General features: G+C 36.0%; 1 protein-coding gene across 1 annotated transcript in view; it reads right to left on the reverse strand.

Annotated features, from left to right (window-relative positions):
• Positions 1-23,687, reverse strand: part of si:dkey-112m2.1 — a 224,052-nt gene that overhangs the window by 159,705 nt on the left and 40,660 nt on the right. The window lies entirely within an intron of this gene.

Here is a 23,687-nt window from a genome sequence, read left to right on the forward strand (position 1 = left end):
TGGAAGGACCCATGAGGCTCTATTGATTTTGCGTCACAGCGCTAGTCTGAGAGAAAGAGATGCTGGAGATTTGTGACAGCTGGTGGCAGACAAATGCTGCTGGTGCTTAAGGCGGACACTACAGCACAGCAGGAAGGCGCTTATATACCATTGTGCAACATGAAGAATTTTGTGCTTTGCATATAGATTGAGTCTGAGGATGTTCTGCTGCATTTGTGTCCAGTAAGTTAACTTTGTTTTATTATTCTTTTAATGTAATCACATGTAATAAATCAAATGATCTCATGAATATTGAGTTTATATAGCGGAATTGTTTTTGTTTTGTTTCAAGGGAGCCAGATATTGAGAAGAGTAATGCAAAATGTCAGTTAAAAAAGGTGGGAGTAAAAGTTTACTCAAAGCCTATTTTCCTGTGGGACTTAAACATTATTCTTTTTGGCAGCAATAAAGAGGAGAGGGAAAAAAGTAAGAAAGATAAGAGAAAAGAAAGAGGAAAATAAATAAATAAACACAAAAGAACACTGAACGCTGTGCTACACCAGACTGATTAACTTAAGTAAAATCCCGATTTCTTTTCCAAAGCGCTACCTAACAAAAAACTAATTCATTAAATTATAGACACCGCTTCTTTCTCTTGGAAACAAACAGAATATCACATCTAGTCATTTGGAAGAATCAGATGGCATTTTTTGCACAGTAAAATGGCAGTAAACCAGCAATTCTTTGTCTCTTTGTTAAACAAAATATTCAGCCAAAATATTATGTGGGCCACATGCAGGGAAATTACAGTGAAACTAGTGAACCTTTGTCTAAACTTACTAAAATCAAATACTGAGCTGTAAAAAAAATGAATAAAATAGTTGAAGCCATTGCATTATTTCAGCAAATTATTGAAAGTGTCATTTTAAAAAAAGTGAATATTAAAAGACACAGACATAAAAAATGTTTATCTACAAATTCAATAATATATTTAGATGATGTTAACAGTATCTGGATACACATATATACACATGCTTATACTTTATGTATATCGATAAATAGACATTAGGGCTGGGGGATTAATCGAAAAGTTATCAAAATCGACATTCAGAACCTATATTCAATCAAATTTTTCCAGGTCAATTATTTCAATTACTTTGCCTACCATGTGTGGAGTCATGTGACCCAGCTCAGTTAAGGCTGATTTATACTTCGGCGTTGAATGCACGGGTATGGTTCGGCGCAGCCGCATACCCGCACGCATCTTAAAGGTGTGGTCCACTACAATATCATATTTTAAACTTTAGTTGATGTGTAATGTATCTGTGTGAACATAAACAACATCTCTGAATGTAATACACTCTAAGTTCAATGCAAGGGGAGACATTGGCTTTTACAGAGTTAGCTTAGCAAAGCCTACAGCCAATTAAGTTTGGGCACTACAAAAAAATATATACAGACTAGTGACATCACAGGGGCTTCTGGTTACATGTATTCACCACATGTATACACTCAGCGCAGCGAAGAAGCACGGCCAGAGGCGCTGTAATGTTATAGCAGAGAAAGCTAAAATGCCGTCCAAAAGCTATTTCCACAGAGCATGTTCTGTTTCTGTATTTAAGCTTCCAAAGGACATGACACTAAGAGAGAAGTGCTTGCAATTTAATTTTAATTATGTTTCAGAGAATTCAAAAAAATAAAGAGCTAGCGTCAGGCCAGAATTACCGTAGCAGGTCAGACAGGCCGGTGTTCCCTATGGCCAGTCCATACCTGGCTGTATATATTCAAATTAAGATATATGAAAAAATAACGTAATATTGCTTTGCATCTTATAAACACAACCAAGCCTTAAAAATATACTCTGTACCACCCATTTAAAAAATGTGACTGTACATGTCTTGAGGCGACATATTTTCTGTTGCAAAACAAAAAAAAAAATTTACAAGAAAATATTTGCTTACAGAAGATGCAAGAAATGCACTGATTAAAATATTATTTTATTTTATATTATGTTCTACTTTTGAAAACAAATAAAAATAATTAGTTATTTATATTAACTTTTTATAAGAAAAATTGACTGTTGGTTTTAGGTAATGTGTAATTTAATCTCAGTTGTTCAACGTTGTTGTTCAATAAACAACCACGGATAGTAGATAGTGTGTGTTTCCGTCAATTATTTTAAAATCAAGCAATGCTCATTCAAAAACATCTGACTAGTAATATGAGCATATTTACTGTACAAAACTTCTCTGTGAACTAAGAGGGCAGAAAAATAAAATAAATAAATAAAATAATCGTTCATTAATCGCAATCTAGGTAAAATGTTCAATTAATCGAGATTTTGATTTTAGGTCAAGTCGCCCAGCTCTAATAGACAGACAAACAGATTTTGTAGCTATATACTGTACTGTACATCAAAGAAAGAAAGACATCTCCACAGGGCAGAAACAGTCTGTACTCTCGAGCAACAGAAAAAGAGCTAACAAGAGACACACAAGTGTTTCATAAGCAGCTGAACATGCATGCCTCCCCTTGTCCTCAGAGCCAATTACAAGTGAGAGTGCAAGACTGTAGTGACATATCTAATCACTTCACAGCAATTGCTCGATCCCACCTCGGTATACAAGACCACCTCCCAACACCAAACCACCCACACACAACAACACACACACATTCTGAAAATACGAACAGAATTTGCATGTAAATTTTTAAATCTCAGAGCTCAAAACTAAAATCAATTGTAAATTCATTCATGACTATGTAATAAAAAATGGAACAAGTTACACTTTTATCGCAGCTGGATCAGTACAAGCAATCCTTTTATTCTCTGATATTAGCATAAGTTCATTGTAAACTGTATTCGATGCTTAATTAGCAGTTGAGACGAGATCATTTGCTGGGGTTAAAAGAAAATAGTGTCTATAATGCAGATACAGCTCAGGCTTTTACAAATGCTCTTAAGTATGTCAAGTATGCTCCTTCACGGAAAAAACATCTGAAGGACCCTATGAATTTCTATTGAGATAAATAGTTGAGCAGCCAGGTTTACAAAATCGGATCATATACTGTGATGATGTGAAGTGAAATCATGCATAAAAAAACGCAAGATTCTGTCACCGTTCTTTTGCAAGACAATTAATTTTACATCATACTTGAATATTTTAATTAAAAAAACACAAGTGTTTCATTCTGTAATACGGACCAGAAAATTATACTCCAACGTGAAAAAGGTTTATAGCTTTCTCAGTTCTCAGTGATTTATGTGTGGGAAGAGATCATTCTTCATTTGAGTTGGTACGCAATTTTATAAAAGGCCCAGGGTTTTCTTTTATGGTTACATTACTCTTCATAAGCTGACTCTGGTTAGCAGAAGACACAAGAATTAAGGAATGAACTTTAAAGTCACATTGAAATATACACTGAAAAATCCATTAGCTTTTTTTTTTGCTTGATGGTCACTTTTAAACCAGGCCCAATTTATCCCCAATTTACCCATCCAGAAAAATCTTGTCCAAGGCCCTCAGGCAACTCAGAATATCTGCCTAGATTATCTAAATATAATCATTTATATTTATAGATCAAATCTTTATCTGCCCACAAATCTGCCCCAATCATATTGCATCAAAGAGGTTAGATGTTTAGGACATTAAGGATGATAATTAATATGCTAGTGTATGACAATCTTAAAAAAAAACCTATCCACAACAATAAAACAAGCTGCAGTTTGAGTCCAGTGCTTCTCGACTTTAATTGGGCGGGCCACCCAGGTATAACGATCGCCAAAGTATATTTGTTGGTGAGACATGAATAATACTATTATTATCATACTAGTACACTTTTTTGTATCCAAGAAAGCCAAATATTCATGAACAATCAACCAGTGCCGCTGGTTCTGTGTGCGTGAGAATAGGCATGGGCTGGTTTAAGACGGTATGATAACGTTGAATAAAAACCTCACGGTTTCACGATTTCATGGTATTGTGATTATTGCTCTGAAATATATTCTTTTTGAATGTCTGGGTAAAAGGCAAAAATCTTTTTTGAACCAGCTTTCTTTGAACAATATATTTTTTATATTATATTATATTATATTATATTATATTATATTATATTATATTATATTATATTATATTATATTATATTATATTATATTATATTATATTATATTATATTATATTATATTTTGGAGCAGTAAACATGTCAGACTAAATAATTCAAATGAATCATTGACTTCTGCTGACTTCATTTGTTTCAAAAACAAATTTCTTCAAAATTTAAAATGGCATCTTTGGATATATTTTCTGTTGCAGATACTGTTCTCCTAAAAAAAACATAAATGTAAAATCTTACACATAACTTAGGATGTTGGTGGTTTTAAAACCTAAAAAAGCGGTATACTTTGAAAATGGTTATCATCCTATGCCTATCGAAGACACATCAACACTCACACAGACAATCTAATGTGCTCTGCAGACGCATAGAGACGTGCCTTTTGTGCCAAAATGCGTCTGGCCGTAGTTCCAGAATCTCCTAAAATGTCTGGGATTTGGATTTGACTTTTGCTTTCTAAAGTTGCCGCTATTTGTATGCATTTTTGCATTACCTTTTCGCAGCTGACTGCACACACACAGCCGCGAGAGAAACATTGATTGATCATTTAATAAATAACTCAGATAAACTTTACTATTTAATTAGAGAGAACAAAATATAATAACTGCAAAATATATGACACCATTAGAAATGGCTAATCAACTAATTTGCCTTATTTAAATAATCTGCACTTTTTATTCTAGTAATTATTATAATTTTAGCAATAATTTCTATTTTTATTTTTTATTACTTATTGTTATTTACTTTTCATTTGCTGTATATTTTATTAATTTACAATTAATATATAATCTAAAACAGTGACAAAACACACATTTAATAGATACAAAACTCATATAAACATGTAAAGCTTGTAACAATTTTATTCACGTCACCTCATACTTCTGTTTCTCATCAGATCTTGACCAATCAAATGCTCTCTAGTATCTGATATGCCCTGCCCCCTTCAAGACGATTCTCGTTGGCTTTTCATTTGAGCCACAGCCATATCACTCTGCAGCCCAAGGTTACTCACTGAAGCTAAGCAGGGCTGAGCCTGGTCAGTACCTGGATGGGAGACAACATGGGAAAACTAGGTTGCTGTTGGAAGCGGCGTTTAAGAGGCCAGCAGGGGGCGCTCAACCTGTGGTCTGTGTGAGTCCTAATGCTCCAGTAAAGTGAAGGGGACACTATACTGTCAGTGGGTGTTGTCTTTCGGATGAGACGTTAAACTGAGGTCCTGACTCTCTGTGGCACTTCTCATAAAGAGTAGGGGTGTAACCCCGGTGTCCTGGCCAAAGTCCCTCCATTGGCCCTTATGGTTATGGCCTCCCAATTATCCCCATCCACCGAATAGCTGGTCATCCAAGTGGATGCTGCACACTGGTAGTGGTTTGGAGTTAGCAAATGCAAGTCCTGTACACTCCTGTTTGACATAGACCTTACTATGACTACATCAGTTTCTTGATTTGTTCAAAATCAATTCAGTCGAGTTTGATGGCATCGAAGAGACTTTGAATAACAAGTAACTAAAATACATGCTGACAATGGCATATTAGCGCATGGCAAGTGGCAACTTGGGAACTGTTAACTAATGTGGCCTTCAGGGAAAGTTAACATAGTAAGGTTTTGAGGCATCGTAATTGGATTGCCCTCGGGCCATTTTCTCAGCCGCCGATATAAAAACGTGTATAATCTTACTGTAAGGGAAGCAGGAGTTGCATGGAACAGTGGCCAAGTGCTGAGCTGATAGATAGCATTAATAATGGTAATCGTTGAGAGTGCCCTCACTGCATACATTAAACGAGTAGGTAGCATTCAGTATCTGAGGTTAACACCATCACTTAAAGGCTGCAGGACCACTGCACACAGCCTTCAACCATAGACAATCAATAAGCTAAATCATATCTTAGTCTATTTGAAAAATGAAGCATTATGACTGTACAGATAACGATGACACAAATTTAATCTTTTTTTTTTTGGCACTAAATTGGGCACAGCAATGACTAGGGGTAGAAAAATGGAGTAATCGCATACCTAAATAATGAAAGTTTTCTTTCTTAATTTTCCGTGGCTTTATGATTTATAGTTGTCTTAAAGTAAAACATATTTTGTTTTATAAATTTTTTTATGTATGTATGTATATATATATATATATATATATATATATATATATATATATATATATATATATATATATATATATAATGTATAAACATTTTTGTTTTATTCTGTAAACTATGTATGCCTTAATTCACAACCCTAATACAAATCCATCAGAGAAACGTTAACCTATTTTGCTCACCAGATCTGTTGTGGATAAAGGCTAAACTGTAAATAAACTTGACAAAAGATAGTGATAGATATGTATCGTTTATTTTTTTTTTAGGTAAGAGTCAAAGAAAACTTTTGCATGAAAATATGACAGTTGATCGGATTGATTTGACACGATTCAGCAGTCTAGAAGTGTTTGTTGAAACATACTCTTGAAATTTCACAATAAACATGATAAATTAACAAAAGATACAATTAAACCTACCCTAACGTAGACTAATCATGTTCTGTACACAACAATCCATACAGATTACTTTTTAAAGCCAATCTCTGAATAAATACGGGTTAATTTTTATATGATATAAAAATTAAATGATTGTAAAGTTATAATATGTCAAACTTTCATAAAAAGTTATTAAATACAACATTAACTTCAAGTTTAACACAATAATAGTATATTCTGACATTGGTTTTTAATAAGACTTAAAACAATGTCTACTTTTGCCAGTGAATTGAAGTTAAGCGCCCTATACAGAACACTATTTTAATCTTGTACCGAACACCGTTAATACCTATTAATTTCCTTACGCATGCGTAGGTGGTAATTTTCCTAAACTTATCTCAAAAACTGCTTTAAAAGACATGAATCAAAACCTTTTACCCCGTGCTGTGCCTCAAGTTTTGCCCTTGCTTGCTGTGTGCTTGCAGCTGAAAAAAGTAACCTCAGAAAAAGCAGGCTACGTCAGTCGCATCTTTTCATTCTCCAATCAAATGAAAGCAAAGGCGGGGTTTCCATTGAGGTCCCTGCTGTGTTTGTGTTATCAAGACAACTATGGAGACTTTTGAAGATGGAGGAGAGACTTGTGGTTGCTCTTTTGAGTAATCCGGTGCAGTATGACTTACAAATCTTGAATTTCACAATATGATTAAATACTAAAATTATACCAATATCAACAGCAACACTCTCGCACAATACCCAGCTGAATCAGTGATTGCCTAGCAACATCTTTTTTTCTTTTCAATAAAAAAAGGCAGTGTGGTGCGCCTCGCGCTTTTGGAACAGAAAAACGCGTTCGGAGTGATCGGTGTGTAATCTGTAAATCTTGTATTTTACATCCTAGGGCAAGTTTAAAACATGTCTTGTGCGGTCGTTGCCCAGTAGGGCACAGTGAACAATTTGGGGTTCACGTTTTCAAAATAAAAGCCCCACATACATATTAAGTGAAATATATGCTTAAAACAGCTAAAGACGGAAAATGATCATTGTTGTATCACTAGAAAACATTTGACTCATCAAAAGCAGCCTGAGGCGTACATATTAATGAATTCAGAGCTTTTCTTATGATCTCAGAGCTGCATATCAGTAGTGTTCTTTTGATGATGGCTGCTCGTGAGGTCTGGATGAACGACCTAAAGTAGCATGGCCCATGAGTCTTGTCACAGTTGTTTTTGTCCTATGATTGGCCCAATGTAGACCGGGAATTTACATGAGAACAAGGAAACAGTGCTGTCTGAGGCCCACAATATCCCCATTTACATATGCTGATCTTGGATTATTCTACTATTCCTTGGTATACCCAGATTTTCATTATAGGGCACATTTAACTTTTATTTAAATGTCAAAAGCACAAAGAAAACGTTCCAGTGTTTTCACAGAGCAAATAAATTGTATTCTGTAAAGATTAACACATTTTCCTTTTGATGCCTGCAACACAGAGGCATGTTTAACACAGCCTCGCACTTTTGCAACTTTGCATTCAATACAATATCTTATCATCTGGAAATTGATACAAATTGGTAAAGTTTTACACGCAAAAAATGTTTATTCAGTGGTCATCATTATCAGTTTCTCCTTTTTCATGACGAGCCATACATTTTCAACAGGACATAGAATAAATTCCTTAAAACTGTAGTTGTTATTTATAAATTATTGAACAAAAAAGTATGCCTTCTTTTATTTGCCTTAGCTATAAGAACATAACCATGATAAGAGCACTTAAACGTATGGCCAGAGCTTTAGTTTAAAGCATTATGTTGCTGCTCACAAATTGACTTCTGCAATTTGTAGTCTGTAGTGGATTACATTTCAAAAGTAACCCAACATTGCACATAATTACATCCTGAAACAGAACAAGACGGAGACAGGGAGGAAGACAGAAAAAGCAGCAGCTATCTGGGCATCGAGCGCACCCACTGATTGCATCAGTATTGTGAAGCAGGGATCTCAGCATGTAAGCCCTGCCTGAGACGAGTCTGTCGAACTAAGGGGAGAAAATTAAGCTGATTTCAAATGTTGGGAGATGTGAAACAAGCAGAGGGGAAAATGAAATATTTTGAGCCTACGGAGATGATGCTACTGACAGACCTATCACAAAAATGTAGCGGCTGTTACATATTTAAATATAGCATCTTTCTTTGGCTGTGAGAAAAAGTTGATTTTAAGAACTATGCAAAATTGCCCCCGATACTTCAGAGTTACTTGACATAGCTTATAGATAGAGAGTAAATTAACCTCGGATGCTCTATTGACATCAGCACAATTGCTAGTTGCAAGCGACCTCAATTGAGCTCCAAAAATAATATATATGTTCATGATGTTAGTTAGTAGGCCAGTCTAGAAGGCTGATTCACTGTGGTTTTCTTTAGGGATTTCAATTAGGTTTTTAATTTAACAGAGACGTTTGCAATCTACATCTTTAATTCCACATAGTCATACCTCAACTCTACTCCTGTAATACTTTTGTGAAGTTTGCTGTATTTAGGTTGTCTAACTCATCAGTAGTGATGGGAATAAGGAGTCAGACGATGACAAATCCAACAAGTTCAAAGGTAGTGTTTGCAAACAGCACTACTTTTACCTCATTGAGGTGAAAGGCACGAATGTTTATGTTTTCTGTAACTTATGCCCAGCAAAAAAGAGTCTCTCTGTGTCGGTGACAAATAATTCTAATCTAATGAAGCACCTTACGTCACATTGTGTACACAATTAGTGTAGTGCACATTTATTTTATAGTCATTTGACAAATTAGATTTTTTTTAAAGTAACACAATAGTTACTTTCCCTGGTAATTAGTTACTTTTTTCATTAAGTAACTCCTGCAGGAGGATGGTTTAACATTGCTCCTTAAGGCTAAGCCCGGCCAGGTTCGTGGGAAAAAACCCAGCCACCAAGCACTTCCATACAAGCCCCAACCCCAGGCCTAGCTCCAGTGTGGGGCCCCTTGTTTTTTTCCAGGTTGGAGAAAAATTCTTACCCAGTCAATGTACCAGCTCATTGTGGTAAAGAAGGGTGCACCCTTATATATAGGGTGAAGAGCCGCTGCTCTGCCACATCGAGAGAAGTCAGCTGAGGTGGCTTGGGCACCTGTTTTCCATGGCTCCTGGATGCCTAACTAGAGAGTGTTCCAGGCATGACCTACCGGGAGGAGGCCTCGGGGAAGACTTAGGACACGCTGGAGGGACTATGTCTTTCTCTGCTGTCCTGGGAACACCTCAGGATCACCTCAGGATCACTACTGTTACTGTGAATGTAACAGTAGCTTTCAAAAACATTAACTAAAAATATAATTAGATTTAACGCTGCACATATTTGTCACTGTATAAATGAAATAAAGATTAAATATTAATTGATGTCACAAGATGTTCAGTTAAAAGCATGTAAGTTTGTTTTTGTTGCATTGTAGCCCAGCTCTCTATTTACTTGTTCAGATGACTGCAATTCTCACATTTTGTGTGGGAGTTCTCTTCATGCATTGAGAGTTAAATGTTAAAAACTAAAACTTTATAAGCTTAACATTTTTTAAATGTGTTTAGTTTAAATATAATTGGCAACGTACTGTAACAAATGTGGATGTGGTCCCACATTTGTTCATGCTCTGAAAAAACAACACAACTCCTGTCAGCTAAAAGCAGCAAACTAAGGCCCCACTTCACATACACTTCAGTTCTTCAGGACCACAGTGAACCCCTCTTATAATGGACACTTCCACCAAGCTACTGTGCCACAATACAAAGCTCAAGTCTTTCTTTAAATAGTAGACTGTGCTGTAGCATAAACATGTGCAAGTCTCCTGAAGATTACTCCTTATTTTACTCATAAATCAAAATTGTGTTTATAATAATGCGTTTGAAATTCTGAATAACTTGAATGATATTTTTCTTCCAAGATTTAGGACTACAAACTGAACAGCTCGATTGCTTTCTGGGAGATTCAATAAATCCATCTTCCCTCTTTTCCCCCATTCAAACATGATGCATGAAGCACTACTATTTTCCATAATGATAATGAAGAAAATTTTCACAGACCCACTAATGGCAGGAAACTCTCGATCTGCCTGGCTGCAGAAATATCTTCCACAATCTGCCCAACATCACTTCATCAAAACATAAGCAATTGTGCACTGGCTTGGGGGGAACTTGTGCCCCAGATGACACATCTGAACAAACCTAACAAAAACAGAAGCTCAAGAGTCAAGATCTCAGAGTCTAGAGTGGGCTTTTTATGATTACATTATTGCTATCTATTGCTTGTTGAGCTTGATTGTTCCGCAGTGAGGACTGGAAAAAAAGTAAATTGACACTGGAAGTCTGATGGCTCACTGGATTTGTCCAAGACAGCAGGGGAAAGAAGAAAAATCCGCTGATTTGTGCACCTCAGAGTACCTGTTTTATTAACCACAGTGGCTGTCGCTGCACTCTAGGAGGGCTGGATTTTTTTTATTTTTTCCCCTCAAGGTAACAGGCTTTGAGGATTGGTTTATCTGGTGAGATTTTTAGCCATTCTAACTCTCTCTGAATCACTAGCACTTGCAATCTCAGCTCGATTCTCTAGCCCTTGACTAACGGATTCAGTCAGATGCTGAGCCCAGCACCGATGAATTATGGGAAAGGGTGCTTAAATGGGACGCCGGCCCCGTGTCATACTGGACTACTTGGGGAATGATGTAATGATATGCAGGTACGCTCTCATTTAGAGTCATACCTCCGGGGATCACATCTCCTAGACAAATGAAAAAATAAGCGAGAACAGAGGCTGGTGAAAGAAAGTCAAATGAAAAAAATATGAGTGATGGCCTGGGTTATTAGAATCCAAAGCCTTCAACAATAAATAAAAAAAGACATCTGCAAACCAGCATGAAAATATATGAGCTTCTTTTAAATCTGCATTTTTGGCTATCGTTCGCCCTATGGTGTTGTTTTTGTTTTTAGCATTTACAAAAATTGTTGTCAGGGAAACATTCCCTTGACTATAACCAATTTGGCCAATGGGATCCATGCTGGCTTCGCTGATGTTTTGGTGAGGTTTCAAGGTTTTATTTTGTTTGGCCACTGGCAGTGTGTCTGGCCAGACTGGAGTCAAGAGCAAATATTATAAACAAAGAGCTACACCGAAGGGAGCTGCTAAAAACCATTATTTGATTTAAATACAATGAATAAACACTTGAGGTGTTAAACTCTTACATAAATATACTCCCAAGTCTCAACAAACAGATAATTTAGCCTTATGCCACGTTCAGAATTTTAAAAAATTGCACCGTTTTGGCATGAACTATTTGACTTAAGGTGTTGTTGTGATTTTTGGAAACAGTGTGATGTGAACTTTCAACTTCTCAGTGAAATGACACAAATTGTTAAAGACGGCAAGCAATGATTGGTTAAAAGTATGGATGTCATTGTTAAAGGTATAGCTCACCTAAAACCAAAGATTTTGGTATAAGATGGAATTTTGGTTTCAGTACTGGAAAACACACATACACTTTCGCATTGACACACACACTCATACACTACAGCTAATTTTGTTTACCCAATTCACCTATACAGCATGTCTTTGGACCATACCTGTCAACCCTCCCATTTTTCCAGGGATTCTCCCATATTTTACAGTCTATCCCGCTATCATCCCGTAAAGGTAAAATTTTCCCATATTTCTCCCAAATTTGCAATCTTTCTATGAAGGGGAGCAATAGACATAAAAGAGCTAATCCTCCCTATATGCAACACATACCACCGAAACACCAGGGGATGCTCCTTGGTCTTAAATGTGAATCTGTTCTGTGATTTCATTTTATTAAGGCAAGAAAACACTTTGAAATAAATATAAAAATTGAGGGGTTCCCTTCCTTTCCATTACAGGCACTGTTGCTCCTCTTATGCAATTCTCAAAACAGTCAGTTCAAGCACTGTAAAAAATACAGGGTTCCACACAATTCATTCATGTTGTCCCAACACAAATTGATTAAGTTAACTTAACACTTTAACAAATTTATGTATATAAAGTTATTCCAATGAAGTCTTAAGAATTGTGTTGTTTCAGCTAATTTTAATTAAGTAGTTTGAACAAGTAAAAAAATATACTTTTTGAGTGTGTAGAGTGTGTGACTGTCAACTGATGCATTCCATGGTGAAAAATAGATGCTGTTTCTCAAACAGATTCTACATACATGCCATTTGAAATGAAGCAAAAGTCTATATTTTGGGTTTGTGTTTAAACAGACATAAACAAAAAATTAATAATGATAACAGCTAAAGATGTCGATCTTAGTGGGTTTTTCTTTTAAACACAACTAATTTTGTCTTAAATGAGCATAAAAGCTTAGAAAAGCAATTGAATGCTTTCAATATAACGTTAGATGTGTGCATTTTAAAGAGAAAAATCTAAATGAGAGACTCATTTGCTGCTCTTTAATCAGAATGTTGAAGTTATAGAGTGAATGGGGCATATCTCCTATTTTCCTATCCCAATGTTGACAAGCATGCTTTGGACTGTAGGGAAAACCAGAGCATCCAGATACAAACACAGGGAAAACATGCAAACTCCACACAGAAACTCCAACTAGACTCGAACCAGCAACCTTTTTGCTGTAATGTAACAGGTATCACTGAGTCTGTCCTACATGTTTTAATTTTTCTTCAATATACTTTGTTTTGTGTTCAACAGAATAAAAAACACTGATTAAGGATTCGAACCACTTTTATCACTTAACAGTGAGTAAATTTTCATTTTTTTAGTAAAATATGCATGCACTTCATTGGCATGAAAATGTACAAACGACTCAAAACAGAAACATTCACACGCAAAAGAATATGTTTTACTGTAAAAAATGCTTCTATGATTGTGGAAAAAAGGTATAGAACCATTTAATGATAAATATAATAACTAAAATACAATGTGCCAAAAGCACCATCTTAGATTTGCACACTGGCAACTGCTGCATGTGTTCATCCATGTGAACAAATAGTCTGAGAATGTGAAAAGGTCAACGTTTACTCATGAATGTCCATGGCATGTTAAAGACATGGCATTTAGTTATTTGCCCACTTCACCTCCTTTTATGTATGGACGAAATGTCTGTATTTATATATTATGTTCCTGAGCTAAATGTCCTCTTGAGTTAGAAGAAATATGCTAAGCTGTTTCAGATAAACAAATTAAACTCACCAGCTGTGCATGTTTTGCACGTGAGCCAGATGTGCTTCAGAGACATGCACATTAATGGCATCTGTGCGAAATAAACCATTAATAAGGTGTATTGCTTTAAATAGTTATCGATATTTAATCATTCATCAGCATCCACAGTCTAAAGGCAATATGTTGTCTTACATATTTCTGGTTCACAACACATTAATTTAAAAGTCCAAAATTGCTAAATTTGCATGGTACTGATTCTCATGACAAGATAAAAAACATTATGTTGTCACAACCCAGCATATTTATAGAGAAAAACTTGTGAACAGGCGTTCAAAAGTCTACAGATGCTCTGAAACAGACATCTGCAATTTTCTTTCCCAGCATATTTTTTTTATTGACACACAGTGTGGAACATATTGAAGAGCTTGTTCTTTTTGTGTACAATATTATTTAGGTTTACAGCTGAGCAAAGCCATAATTTTCAACTTGATATTACTAGTCTGCCGAGCAGGTGGCAAGAAGATCTAAAATACCTGAAGAGAGCCCTCTGTTATTTCCATTCATCTCAATGGCAGCTGCCACAGAATTCCGTCGCCTTTAGAAATATCTATAGAGTGCAGTCAGCTTGCAGAAGTAAAATTATAACAATCCTTTCTCCATGGGGCTGAAATGCTTTAACAATAATTATAAAGGCAGATCTACAATGAGCTGCAAGATTAAACTTTCAATCACATAACTGAATATTTTTTAAATAATCATGTTTATTAGGGCGGCACAGTGGCTCAATGGTACTGTCGCTTTACAACAAGAAGGTCATTTTTACAAGTCTCGGCTGGTCCAGTTGGCATTTCTATGAGAAGATTGCATGTTCTCCCTGTGTTCGCATGGGTTTCCTCTGGGTGGTCCAGTTTCCCCCATCGTCCAAAGACGTGCTATAGATGCATTGGATGAGCTAAATTGGCCATACTGTATGAGTGTGAGTGAATGTGAGAGTGTATGGCTGTTTTCCAGTATTGAGTTGCAGTATATGCACTGCAAAAAATGCTTTTCTTACTTAGATGTTTTGTCTTGTTTCAAGTCCAAATATCTACAAATTCTTAAATCAAGAAGCATTTTCTAGACAAGCAAAACATATTGTCTTGTTTTAAGAAATAATATGCCAAAATGAAGTGAGTTTTTTCTTAAATCAAGCAAAATAATCTGCCAATGGGGTAAGCAAAATAATCTTCTCACAAATCGAAAAACAAGATTATTTTGCTTACCCCATTGGCAGATTATTTCGCTTGATTTAAGGAGAAACTCACTTCGTTGTGGCATATTATTTCTTAAAACAAGACAATATGTTTTGCTTGTCTAGAAAATGCTTCTTGATTTAAGAATTTGTAGATATTTGGACTTGAAACAAGACAAAAAATCTAAGTAAGAAAAGCATTTTTTGCAGTGTGCCTGAATAGTTGGTGGTTCATTCCACTGTGATGATCCCTAATAATCAGGGGCTAAGCTGAAGGAAAATGAATGAATGAATTCATTAGTACATAACCTATATTTCTGCAAACAAACAACAAAAGCACAAAACATTCAAATGTAATATTAAAATGACAACTTAAATAATACTATTACAAATAATAAAAGCTCATTAAGTACAATAATAGTATATACAGTAAATACAAATAAAATAATAATATCATGATGATAGTAAATCATAAGGGTGCTACCTTAGTGCACTGCTATCAATTACCACTGCTACAGTAATGTTTGTGTTAGAAAACAATACTTTTGAGATTGAAAATGTGATATGTTTTTGAAAAGATGTTACCAATGATTCTGCAGGGGTGTAGAAAGATCATTTTATATGACAAAAATATCCATGTTAATGAGAACCTTAACATACAGATGGCCTTTAAGCCAACACATATGAACTAATAGCTACAGAAGCCTAATTTAGATTTCATGAGGTTTTCAAAGCTAAAAGCCACTGCACAGAAATCTGGATGCTAATTAATCAGACATGGTGTTCAATTCCAAATATATAAATAAATAAAGACCGTTGTATAATGAAAGCTTGCTACGGTGTTGGCCAGTTTCCAGATTGTGGGCATGAGCATGTGGCAGAGAGACTGAAGCTCTGAAATGACACTGTTGCCGTTTTAACTGATGACAGGACTTTGAACGCATTCGAATGTGCTGTGGGTATTTAGCGCCAATAAAACCACAACTCTGATTTATGCATGGCGAGATGGCATTTAATTGCGTGGAACATTTTTGATCCCGATGAAAAAAAACCACATGGGTTTTAGAGTGTCCAATTGAAAATGCTTTAATCATGATCAACATGACAGCCAAGTTCAATCCATACTAAACTCAGTGCTGGCAGAAAGTAGTTCACATGCCACAAACTTAACTACACTTTTAAATAGTGTGACAGAAGCGCAGCTGGTTTCATAATAGTGCTGCTTTTCCAACAACCAGCTACTTTTTCCAAAAAACACTAGATAATCATCAAAAGTGCTTTGCTAAATGGTCGCCTCTCCATCTGCTCCAGCCTCAATGCTTCTAGTTTTAGCCAAACTGCGCAAAGTTCACAAACTCTATTCATCCACTCAACAACAACGCACCAAATAGTTTGTATACAGGCATGATAGCAAATCTTGTTTTGTCAAATACATCAAAAAGGAGACAGAGGAACTTGTCCACTAAGTAGGGTCTGGATTGCTTTGCATTGAATTGCATGGTATTCCTATAAAAAAAATTGAATACTGTATGCAGCGCAGTAAATTGCTGCTTGTCCAGTTTTAATGTCCACTGGTGGAGCACTGGAGTGTTTAATCAGACAAATGATGAAGATGTGGTTAATATTTAAAAATATGTTTGACTAGAGCAAACATTGCTGACTGACAACGTTGAGGGTCTCAGGGTAAAAAGCACATCAAATATTTAAAAAAGAAGTTATTAATTATGGGATTTTAATAAGAATTCTTAAATATTCACATTTAGTAGCCATGTAAGAGGGCATGTTGTCACTCAGAAGAATGACAATGACTTTATTTGAATACGTATGCTTATCATAGCAGAAAGTGGTTGATTATTATAATCTACTTAAATAGGTAGTTAGTGATTTTTTCTTTACACTTTGCTACAAAAAAAAGAAAAATGAGCTTTAATTGGACAGTTCAATAAAAAAAGGAATTGTCATATTTTTTTTCTTTTTACAGTGTCCTGTGATATCTGCAGTCACTGAAAAAAATAACAAGACAAGCAAGCCATAAAAAAGGAATTAGCCATGTAAAGTGAAATATCATACAATTTGGCAAATTGTGAATAAAAAAATCAAAGGTAGCGCATTTTAGTAGTTATTTTTAGTATTTTATTTAACGGCAATCTTTAATTAAATCTTGTATGGTACATACTGAATCACAAATGTCTTTGTGACAGCATATCAAAATAAAATTTCTGTTTAATTTGAAATAATAACAGACCTAATTTACTGTTGTAAAGACAAATGTACAACTGTAGCATTACATGTTTGTAAACAACAAATTGTATTTATTGGTCTACTTACATCTCATTTACACACCAAAGCAACTTAACAGTATTTTTACCTCTCAGTATTGCAATTCTGACCTGATTCAACTTATTTCATATTTATGTTCATACACTACCTGACAAAAATAGTGTTGTCTATCCAAGTTTTAAAAACAACAAATATGAACGTGACTTCTAGTTGATCATTTGGTATAGAAGAGGTTTATATGAAAGGCAAAGACCTCTAGATTATGCATATTTTACCAAAATGAGTATCATGCCTTGGTTTTTAATTATTTAATCAGGACAGTAAGGTCTGACTTTGCTTAGACAAAAGTCTTGTCACTTAACAGAAAAAAATGTCCAGTATAGAGTATAAAGTCATGGTGCAGTGGAAAAAAACTGAATATTGTGTATGACTCCCATGAGCTTGGAGGACTGCATCCATACATCTCTGCAAAGACTCAGATAACTTATTAATAAAGTCATTCGGAATAGCAAAGAAAACGTTCTTGCAGGACTCCCAGAGTTCTTTAAGATTCTTTGGAGTCATCATCAATGCCTGCTTCATTTTACCCCAAACATGCTCAATAATATTCATATCTGGTGACTGGGCTGGCCAATCCTGGAGCACCTTGACATTCTTTGCTTTCAGGAACTTTGATGTGTAGGCTGAAGTATGAGAAGGAGTGCTGTTCTGCTAAGGAAGTTGCCCTCTCCTGTGGTTTGTAAAGTAATGGGCAGCGCAAATGTCTTGATACGTCAGGCTGTTGATGTTGTCATCATCCACTCTGCAGATCTCTTGCACGCCCTAATACTGAATGCAACCCCAAACCATGATTTTTCTGTCATCAAACTTGACTGATTTCTCTGAGAATCTTGGGTCCTTGTGGGTTCCAATACATCGTCCAAAGTATAGTGATGATTGGGATGCAGTTCAACAGATGATTCATCAGAAAAATCTACCTTCTGCCACTTTTCCAAATGATTAACTAGAAGTCAAGTTATTATTTGTTGCTCTAACAACTGGGATTGACTTTTGTCAGGTAATGTAGATGTTCTGTCCATCAAAAAATATTTTAAACATCTCTGCACATGTAACTGCACAGTTCAAGTGAAAATAAGGTTAAGTATACACCCTAAAAGCTTTTTTACAATCTAGTTGAGAACATCAAAAAACACAAACAACTACCAGAGGGGAAAAAAACAGCATTCCTCTTCATGTACATCACATCAAGACCACCATGACCACTGTGATTTATAACTGCTCAAGTTTCCAACATTAAAAAGCCGATCATCAGAAACACACATATGAGATGTATGCATCTGACTGAGACTAAACGAATCGCTCCAAACAAGCAGCCACAGGGCCTGTAGTCCTCAGGAGTCCAGCACGAGTGCAAAGAAGAAAAGGGTTGAGGAGAGAGGAGAACACAAGGCCGAAATGAGATGAACTCCCAGGTCTCCAGTGTGCATGGCTCCCGGTTCAGACACATGCTATCCTTTCAGACAGCGGCAGTGAAATGAGGCTCCCTTTGTTCCCGAGTAAAATGTCCCCCCGTCATTTTGACTCAACACGGAGTATAGCGATATCTATCAGCTCTCCCGGCCCCCAAGACATTGTAAGTAACAGCAGAAAAGTTGAGCCAGATAATTACCTCTCCCTGCCTCCGGTTTTGCTGAGAAAAAGCTTTCCGCCGAGTTTCCCTTTTCTTTATTGCCAGTCATAAAGTACCGGGCCTTCTCATAAAATGTCTTTATATCGCCATGGCATTCTTCAAAAACCTGTTTTTCATGGGACATCAGTCCTTGAAATACCGTGGTACTGCACCGAAGGTCAATGAGCTGATCAGTAGCTGATAAATTTGCCCCGGAGATTGGCCAAGATGGCTTCCCCCCAGGATTGTGTCGCTCATGAAAGGCTCATGCAATTGAGGAAAAAATGATTTTAAACTGTCCAAAACAGCCTAGAGTGGGTTTAATTTGGTCAGGATGGAAAAGACCAGTGTTTGTGGTCACTGGTGTATAGAATTGTCAGAATGTGTTGATGTGCGCTGCAAATGCAACGGATTATGGGAGGATTTATCTGTTTGGGACAAGGAAGTTTACCTCAGGGAAAGATTAGGAAAACATCACGGCGCACTAACAGTGAGTTTTATTTGTCATACCGAGAGCCTGATGGGCTATTGGAACCTGACTCAAAACATCTTTTTCTATTTTAATGAGATGCTTTCATAAAACGCATACTCAGTCAAACAAATGTCTGTTTAATGAAAGTGGCGGCATAGGAAAGCATCAAATGCAGCCTTTAAAATCCACAGGAAAAAGCTTGGGGTGAAATTTTGTTTATTTGTCTTAACTGTTGACTAAAAAAAAATCTCTTGGCAAATGCTGTTGTTTTTCATTAACTCAAAGAGATCCCACAAAGAAGAGTCGTATGTCAGCAACCCTGCAGGATAGCATTTCAGAAGATTTTTTTTTAGTTAAAGAAATCTAATTTAACCAAAGCTTCGGCTCTAAGAGGTGCCAACTCCCCACATGTTCATGTAAAAGTTAGGCAGGAACCTGAAGGAAGTGTTTGCGGACCAGTTATGCTTCACTGTCCACATCTCCACATCCACCCAGTCATGCAGATTTAACAGCATAAGAAAGCTGGAGCCTACCTTTCTGTATGCTGTGCAATTCCTGTTCTTGTCATTTTAACACTGTGCTCAATTTGCTGGCCATCCAGCTAGAATGATTCAACCCTAAAGTATATTTTGCTTTTAACATGCACATGTATATGTATATGTATATAGTGTGTGTGAGAGAGGCACAAAGAGCTTTGTGTTCGTCTGTGCGAGCTTGCTAATATACTTTGAGAAAGCATACCTAGTACTTACGTCTCTACAGGTGATTCAGAATACAACTGTTTATTGTGAATCTTCTTTCTAACTTTTTTTTAATAACATCAAGTATTAAATCCAACATGAATTGCATTTAATACATGTATATTTAAATACTTTATTACATTTACTGCAACAATCAGTTTAACTGATCAAAGAAAATGTAAATATTATGAATTATTAAAATTATAATTTTGTAATACATCTATTATTAAAAATGTTATTCCACATCCAATGATGTTTTTTAAATGATGTACAATTTAAAAGCTTCCAAAACAAAAAAAATGTATTCATGCAGATTATGCAACCATATCTATTATAAACGTCTACTGGATACTGATTTAAAAATGGTATATTTTATATACAGAATAACATTTAGTAATATCTGAGTGTGCGTGCGTGCGTGTGTGTGCATGTGTGTGCATGTGTGCGCGTGTGTGTGTGCATGTGTGTGCATGTGTGCGCGCGTGTGTGTGTGTGTGTGTGTGTGTGTGTGTGTGTGTGTGTGTGTGTGTGTGTGTGTGTGTGTGTGTGTGTGTGTACAAATATACAGTTGAAGTCAGAATTATTAAACCCCCTTTTTTCATTTTTAAATTTTTAAAAAAGCAAGGAAATTTTACAAAGCAAGGAAACTTTAACAGTATGTCTGATAATATTTTTTCTTCTGGAGAAAGTCTTATTTGTTCTCTTTTGTCTAGAATAGAAGCAGTTTTAAACTTTTTTCAAAACTATTTTAGGGTCAAAATCATTAGCCCTTCTAGGCCAATTTTTTTCAATATACAATAACTTGCCTAATTACCCTAGCCTGCCTAGTTAACCTAATTAACCAAGTTAAGCCTTTAAATGTCACTTTAAGCTGTGCAGAAATGTCTTGAAAAATATCTAGTAAAATTGTTTTGAATTAAATGACAATACCTTAATTTATGATTAATTGCTTTGTGGTTTTAGGTGTTCAAATATATTTTGCTCACAGAAAATAAACATCAATATTTCAGAAGTGATTCTGATTTTACTTAAATAATCACTTTAAATGTTTACTTAAACAAGTACTTTTAAAATCTTGAGATATTTTATTTTAAGGCTGAAAACACCTTTTCCGGAAACAATTAATTCATAATCATAAATTAACTCATTAACACACTTAGAAGATTCTGTCAGACAATTCTAACAGGACATCTGCTCTAGTTTTTTTTTTTCCACCGTGCTAATGTTATCAGCTTCTGTACGATAAACAGATTATTTCTCATCCTTATTTGTAAGCTGCTTGGGCTTCGTTCACTAAGTAAATGTAAAAGTTTGTGATTTACAATATGTGCTTACTAAATGAAAAATTCCCATCTCTAAACGTAATTTCTTAGTTCTGAGCAGGTTAAAAAAAAAAAAACAAGATAACGGCGATTCTTCTGAGTCAGCTTTTCAGCTCTAATCGACGGTGATGGAGTACTTTTCTTAATCAGTTATATAAGGACTTGTCTTCCAGCGGCAGAGCAGGCTAGGATTGCATGCGACAGGGGAAACCGAGGGAGGGATGAGTGGGAACGCAAGTGGTACTACAATGGCACTACAAAGAGCGGCAAATGACTTCAAAATGGTTTTAAAATGACAGCCTGTTATCAGGTAATAGCTCAACCCACAATAGGCTGCCTTTATTCCATTTCTGTCAGGAGCGGAGAGAAGGAAGACTACATGAGAACCAAAACCCTCCACCACCCACACAGTACCAAAGAAGACAGCAGTGAACAAATACAGAGGGAGAGCTTCTCAGTTAAGACAACCAGGCAAAGTCAAAAACAGAGCTATCAATTATGGTCAAATGGGCCATGTGGAGTTAACAGGGTGCTTATGCCTTGCATTTGATTTTCCTGGAAAATGTTTTCTTACTCAAACCACACTGTAACCAATTGGGTTTGATATTAAATCATAACAAAAGGTTAACCAGGTTCAATGACATGATGCTAAAGTTATGAATTTATTTAAAAGTTGGAATGCACCGAAACAGTTGGAATGCACCGAAACAAAAATTCTGGACTGAAGCTGGAAAAAAAGGGATGGCTGCACTTGGTCTTTAGGGAAGGGATGTAACGATTCACCATGAACCAGATGGAAATCAAATATGTAATAATTCAAATCAGTTGGAATGGTAAATAACAAATACTATGTATGTTACGGGTTTTCAAAATTCTTCAGTGCATCACCTTTTGTGATGGTTGAACAAGTTAAGATTGAGTAAGTGATGACAGAATGTAATTTTGGGGCACTATCTCTTTAAATCCACAGCTAAGGCATTTCAAGTGTAAGTTCAGTGTTCTCTGACCCTTCAGCAATGGTGCAGTTCAAAGTTGAACCAAAAGTCCAGAAATTTAACCAAAAACAGTCTAAGCACTCCATCGCACTCCATGTGTCGCACTCCATGTGACTTCAGTGATTCAAGTGTAGTCATAGGAAGCTCCAAAAATACTTCTGTGCACCCAAAAACTCTTTTCTTTCTTGTCAGATCAGGATCTGCCTTTACTACGGGCAAGATGATGTATTGGTGTTAGTGTCAGCAGCGCAATATGCATGCATCATATTTCCTGTTAAAAATGTGCACAAAACTGTTCTTGGAGCTTTGTTTGATTACATGGATGATGAGCCACTGAATAGGGCTTGCCAATAAAATCTATATTAGTTTCTGTATTAATGGACGAACACCATTTCCAATATTGATAAAAAATGTTTGGTATTAAGTTCCGGTATGAAGCGCTAAAGTTTTATCAAAATGTGGCTGCTGAGCACGTACTTGGAAGGCATGCCAATAAGCTTAGGGTTTATCATTTTCAATGGAGGCGTGCAACTTGCATGTGGGAGCAATGCGCACATGTTTTGCAAGCGGCCCACAGGTGAGGCACAAGCATTTTCCAGGTGCACCTAGTTGAAAACATCTCAACTTTTCTGAATGCCATGAGCGCATCGTGATTCATTAAGCATAATTAACCAATCTGCTTCACATTTTGTATGAAATGTACAGATTTCAGTAATAATGGCAGACTAATTACCTCAGACAAACATGACGCACCCAAACACTGCAGCGGTTTATACTTTTTTCCATAAACTTGCATCGGAGCTACAGCAATGGTTTGTCCGTTTGTCATCCTCTGAGAAAGTGTTAGTTTAAGTTTAAGTGTTAGATTGCCTAGTTACAGAAAGATGGCAGGGAAAGGAAACCACTCGCTAGTGCTTGTCAATTCAGGTCAGAATAACAACACATGCAAAAATGAGTGCGGTGGCTAGCAGAAGTGAGGAGATTATAAATACAAAAGGATGTAAGCGCATCACCAAAGTGGATTTCTGTTTTCATTTCTTATGTATACCAGCCACTAGATCCTCATCTGAAAGATTTTTTTAGCTAAGTGGTAATGTAGTTAACCAACTTCACAATCTGTAATACTAAGTAAATAGTATGTATGTATGTATTTGAATAGTGACGGCTAGTTCCTTTACTTGAAAGCTCAGATTTGATTATCATAATTTCTTTTTTCGTTTGAGGTTTTCTG

Source organism: Danio rerio, chromosome 21, assembly GCF_049306965.1.
Source record: "Danio rerio strain Tuebingen ecotype United States chromosome 21, GRCz12tu, whole genome shotgun sequence".
NCBI classification, from domain to species: domain Eukaryota; kingdom Metazoa; phylum Chordata; class Actinopteri; order Cypriniformes; family Danionidae; genus Danio; species Danio rerio.